This window comes from Hippopotamus amphibius, chromosome X, assembly GCF_030028045.1.
Source record: "Hippopotamus amphibius kiboko isolate mHipAmp2 chromosome X, mHipAmp2.hap2, whole genome shotgun sequence".
NCBI lineage: Eukaryota > Metazoa > Chordata > Mammalia > Artiodactyla > Hippopotamidae > Hippopotamus > Hippopotamus amphibius.
In genome coordinates, this window is record NC_080203.1 from 31380777 (window position 1) to 31386758 (window position 5982).

The 5982-nt window shown below is 46.4% G+C and overlaps 1 pseudogene; it reads left to right on the top strand.

Moving 5' to 3' along the window:
• Nucleotides 1-3511: 3511 nt before the first annotated feature.
• Nucleotides 3512-3659, top strand: LOC130842789 (small Cajal body-specific RNA 20; annotated as a pseudogene).
• The last annotated feature ends 2323 nt before the right edge of the window (nucleotides 3660-5982 follow it).

Genomic DNA, 5982 nt, shown 5'->3' on the forward strand with positions numbered 1-5982 from the left:
TGCAGCTACGCTTCGTTTTGGAGCACAAGCTCTAGGGGCGTGGGCTTCAGTCGTTGTGGTGCATGGGCTCAGTAGTTGTGGCCCACTGGCTTAGTTGCTCTGCGGCATGTGGGATCTTCCCGGCTCAGGGATGGAACCCATGTCCCCTGCATTGGCAGGCAGATTCTTAACCACTGTGCCATCAGGGGATTCCAACCACTTACTGTCTTCACAGAGGCACCCAGAACACCTGCGCAATGTTCCAGAAACTCAAGATACTTATTGAACTCTTACCCTAAAATAACTCAGGACAACCTATTCCTTAAGGACAAATATTTCCTGTCTTGTATCAGGGTCAGACAACTTTCACAATCTTGCTTTTTTTTTTTTTTTCCTTTATAAGCCCCTGAGTATTTCTTTTCCCCAGAACACCTTTTCAGTTTTACCCAAATCTGTGTCTCTGGAATTGCAATTCCTAAGTCCCCAAGTAAACTGTCTTCTTATTGCCAGCCTTCTGCATTTCTTGGTCGACAATTACAGTCTATATGTTTCATGCTCTCACCCTCTGCTTCATTAACCTGGCCAAGCAGTAGTGCCAATATTTGAGTGAACCCATGACACTGGAAATAACTTTTGGGGTGAGAGGTATCAGGCTGCTCTGTGAAGGAGCTCAGCATGCCTGGATGGTTCCCCCACTAGGCAGTTGCTAGCCTTTGTAAGCCCTGTGGCCCTAAATACACAAAAAAGAGAGCAGTGCATGCCTCTGGACTGAGGGTGGGCTCCCCCTGACCTGATAATGGGCTCCAGTGGGAGGAGCTTCCCATGGGCAGGCTAATGACTTCTGGTACTTAAGGGGAGCAGAATTTGCCCCTTTGCTTATCTTTAGCTGGTTCTTTTTAAGAAACAGCAGACAGAGGGGAAGTTCTGAATACCGACTAGAAGTTACTAGAGGGGACATCTCCATTTGATACAGCGAGTCTCTCTGTACCTGGAAGAGGGGGGACCTGAATCACTAGAAAGTCTTATCAGTGGAGGAGGCAGGCAAGTTAAATCTGCATAACAACCATACCATTGTTTACTACGCTTTTCCTAAAAGCCTCCCATGACTGGCTCCCCCATCCCCAGCACCTTTTTTTCTCTGTAGCTGGTATTTAAGGTGGTGCTTTGGGCCACTACCCGGAGTTATTCAGTTTTTCTGGGCCTCTCCCGTGTATCCAGGAGTCATACATGTTACTACACTTCTGTTTGCTCTTTTCTTCTTAATCTTTTATTGTGGTGGGGGGAGGTGTCGGTTGTCCCAGCCCAGAACCTGGAAGCGTAGAGGGAGAATTCTTTTTCTTCTCTGGCAGTACTTAGAGCCGGGAGGGTGTCCTTCTCCCCATCTACTGCTATGGCAGGTTAAGGAGCCCACAAGGCAGACCTCGCAGGCTGAGGCCAGAATCCTAAGGGTATGTAGAGGAGTCACCTTTGTAAATAGCGACCCTGCTGTGCTGCTGTCAGGCTTGCATCTGGGACTGAAGAAGGCATCATCCTAACCCCTCCCCAGAGGAACATGGAGACTCCAACCCTTGGGCTGAGCTGGCTAAAGTGTTTGCTGAAGTGACTAAGGCAGAGACGTTGATATTCCTGTCCCTCCCAGGAAGGAGGGGGCTGTCCTACTGAACAGGTACTTCAGGCCACCAGGTGTGTTGTGGGGGAGTAAGCTCCACCTAATGGGGGCTGAAGATAAACAACTGGCTGCCATAGTCCAGTTAGGAAAAATAGTGTCCCTACTAAGGGATCCCTCACAAAGAGTGTGCAAGGTGACACGGATCCCCGGAGGATGCTTTATCCTGGTCCACATTACATGTACCGTCTTGATGTGCATTTTGTGGGGTGGAGGGCTCCCAACATAAGGCACGCCTCATAATTACTGAGGCAGAATTAATGGAAAATATAGGCTGAGCCCTCTTCTCTCTGTCTGTCGCCTCAGTTTTGCTCTCCATCTTACTATACGTAGGTCCTTGTGCTGCATGGATAGGTAGCCTAAAAAAGCCAGTGTAATGGAGCTCATTTCAGGGGGATCCAATTGTACTGGTGGTCAAACATGCATAAACAAAAACGTCAGAGTGGGCTCACTGAGGTATAGGCTGATACTAGTTCCATATTTGCAATACTGGTTTTGCAAAACAACTCTTACTGCATTTGCAGAATGGGGGGAGGACATCGATTAAATTTTTCCTTGCCCAGATGGAGAAAAGATATATACTGTATGATCTCGTTGATATGTGGACGTGAGAGAGACCCCACCAAACTCATAGAAAAGGAGATTGGAACTGTGGTTAACAGAGGCCGGGCTTGGGCGAGGGGGAACTGGATAAAGGTGATCAAAAGATACGGACTTCCTGTTATACGAAAAAGAAGTCCTGCGGAGGTAATGTACAGCCTGAGGACCATATTTAACACTGCTCTATGGGATACATGAAAGTTGTTAAGAGAGTCACTCCTGAGAGTTCTCATTACAAAACAATTTCTTTTTCTTCTATTTTGTATGTATATGAGATGATGAATGGGCACTAAACTTATCGTGGTAATCATTTCATGATGCCTGTAAGTCAAATCATTATGCTCTGCCCCTTACACTCAGAAACGGGAAAAAATTTCTTTGGGACATTCATGCTGTAGACTGTGGAAATAGATGACAACATTCTCTCTTACCCTCATCTGTTTCTTGTTGCAGTTTTTCCCTTCTGAACTCCATGAAGAGACCACTGTGTAAACCTAGGGGAAGCAACTCAAGAAAACTTCAGTTTTTCTTTTCCTCTGAGCTTGCTTTGCCTGTTTGAGGAAGCAGAGGCCTGGGCCTCCCAAGGCCTAGCCAGACCTGACTGCGAGCCCAGCCTGTGGCCTCAGCTGCCAGCACTGCTTTCCACACCCCCTCGCCCCCCACCAGCTCTGCAGCCCCTGTCTATCACTGCCCTCACACACGCTCTCTGCATTAAAACGGGTGAACTCATCTTGATTTCTTTTTTTCACTCTATATTTTCTTCCTCTTCCCCCCACCAACTACTCATTTGATTTAACAGGCTTTTCTGTAGCCTCAAACAATTAGTCCTGATCCATGGACTCACAAATTTGTCATCACTGCAAGAACAAGAGAAAACGGATCTCTTCCTCACAGTACCACAAAAAGGAAGAAAAGCCTCAGGTAGTAGAAATTCCTCAAGAGACCATTCGTGAAGCATTTGGTAGTCTCAACAAGTTGAATGTGTGAGGAATCCTCACAGCATAAGCTCCACTCTACATGACTCTTGCTTTACTTCCACCTTTCTGAAGTCTGTGGAATTTTGTGCGAAATTGTTGTTTTAGTGTGTTTGTTCTTTAGACATATTTCTAAGGTTGCAACCCACCCTCTCACCTCCACTATAATTCATAACCTACTATGTTAGCAACACTTTCAGGCTGACATATCCAAGAATTCCAAAAAATGAAGATTTAGAGCTGCCACTCTCTCCACTACTTTACCAAACACTTAGAAAGTCCAGCAGGTGAGGGCCTCTCTCCCTTGGAGCTGTGTGTATGTTGGGGCGGGGGGACTCTTTTCTCATCAGCTCCTGGGTTGGAGGCCCAGATCAGCCCTGGAGGATCCCTGTCAGGGCTGCCACGGGCTGAGCATCCTTGTTTTCCTATCTCACGTATTTGCAGTCGCTGGGAGCCCCTACTGGGTCTACACCAGGCTGTGCCTTACGTGCCAGCACTGGGCACTGGGCCTCTGGCATTCCTGGGACACTGCCAGGCTCTCATCGGCTGATCCAGGCCTAGGTTGCCCCAAAAGTAGCTGGGCCCCCCGCCTGCCCCCAGGCAAGGACACAAGCACCCCCAACAAGTGGTCACCTACTGCATAGAAAACCTCCACCAGTGAGGGGGCCTCTCACCACCTGTCCACTTACTAGACAACTGCTTGATCCCAGTGGATGTCACCAGGAACGGGGTCTAGGCATGGGGGCTGTCACAGAAGGGCATCGGAGGCCACCTCACTTGGGGGGAAGCTCACCATTTTCCCTGTCGGGACTGACTCTGGCGCCAGCCAGGCCGCTCCATCCCTCAGCTCCCAGCTGTGTCTCCTGCACAGGGTCTCCTGCAGGACTGTGGGCCAGTGGGGGCAAGAAAGTGCCCTGAGTCGATGCTGGAGAAGAAGGGCAACCCAGGCATCAGGGCAAGGAAGTCAGACCCATTCCTCAGCACACTGGCCTCAGCGCAAAGCCTGCCCTAGGCAGAGAGCTGCCTCCAGTGGGACACCTTGGGACCCAAAGTCTGTGAGCTGTGCTGCCCAGCCCGGGCCCTCGCCTCTGGAAAGTGTTCAGCGTAGAACTGCCTCCTTCATCAGCTGACAAAATGGTGTTTTACCAAAGCTCTAAAAAATCGGAACTCCTAAAAATATCTTCTTCACTAAAAAAAAGTTCCAAGAGCATCTTATTTAGTTCTAAAAGCAAGAAAGCAGTCTCTGTGGAAAAGACAACAAAAGAACGGCTGTGGGAGGACCTGACTTGGACTCTGTGCTCCCCACTTCTCATCAGGATCAGCTTCACTAAACATACATTGGTTGCTCATCTGCTGTGTTCTGAGTGTGAATTACTCCTCACTCCAAAGCCTAAGTATTTACAAATTCACTCCTCATGCAAAGAACTTATGCTTCGTTTTAAATAATTTAAGGTACTTGGGCTCCTTGGTGCATCAATTTGAATAATGTCCACTTCAGACTTACCCTCAGTGTGACTCCACACAGAAGTGAAACCTAAAGGATATGAGTGTTAGAAGAAATTGAACTTTTTGTGTGCATGTGCTTATATATAATACATTAACATATAATGTATGTTTATATGGGTATAGTTTATACAAAGGTGTAAATAAATAGATATACATATATACATGCATATATATATATATATATGTTCACCTTTGTGAACTATAATGTGGAAGTTATTTTCTTTTCCTTTAGGAAATCAAGTTCTTCCGCTAATGGGCAATTTCCAAAAACTGGGATTTACTTATCCCATTTGCCACCAACCAAGACCCGAAAGTGTAAACCTTATTTCCCAACACGGAAAAGTCTATAAACACAAACCAATGTGAGAATGTCCAGGACAAAGAGGTCCAAGTCTCAAAGCAGGTTTAGATGGGCTGCCCTGCCAGCTTGCTTTTTTTCAGGTTTACTGACCTGCACTCTGGTCTCAGTCACACCCATGCGCCTTGCAAGCTGCTGTCTGAGGGGAGAAAATTGCAAGTGTTCAGTATTGGGGGCTGTGGATGAAACTGAATAGAGGATGTTATTGCATCCTTTAAGAAATTTCTTTTCAGGAAAATATCAGGGATTTATTTTAAGAACCAATTTCTGCAGTAGGAAACCTCACACATTTTCAGGATTTACAGTGAAAGTAAGGTGACAAAGCATTTAAGGAAAGCCAAGTCTCACTGGAAAAGGAGGCACAGTTCCCAAGAACAAAGGAAATTCCCATTCACACTTGCTTTCAGTGTCACCAACTTCAAAACTGAATAGAATCTCTGACAAAATACCTTTACCAACTTTCAACCATTGCTCTTGCCCATTTTAGGGATTACATTCGACCCTTAAAATAGCTTGCTGGATGGATCAGTGATGAACAGGTTGGAGTATGCACGTCCCGGTAGATAGGAAAGGTCGCCACACACTGCTGTTCATTCTTTGGTTGAGCTTACTTGAAACAGTTTTTTATCACCAGCTCCCCAGCTACGACCTAGTACATTCTGTAATCTGTAACTAGAGGCTTGCGTTAGAGACAGCTTTCTCACAAGAGCAAAATTTAAGGAAATGCACAAAAAGCACTGGTCAAGAGAAATAATTTTCAAAATCACTCTTTTAAATATATCAGTTGACGTATAATCCATGAATAACTGACGATCAACATTTTATATAACCTAGCCTCCAACCCTGCATTTGCTCCACCACGCCTCAGGCAACTCATTGTCTGTGTTAACCTGGGTCCC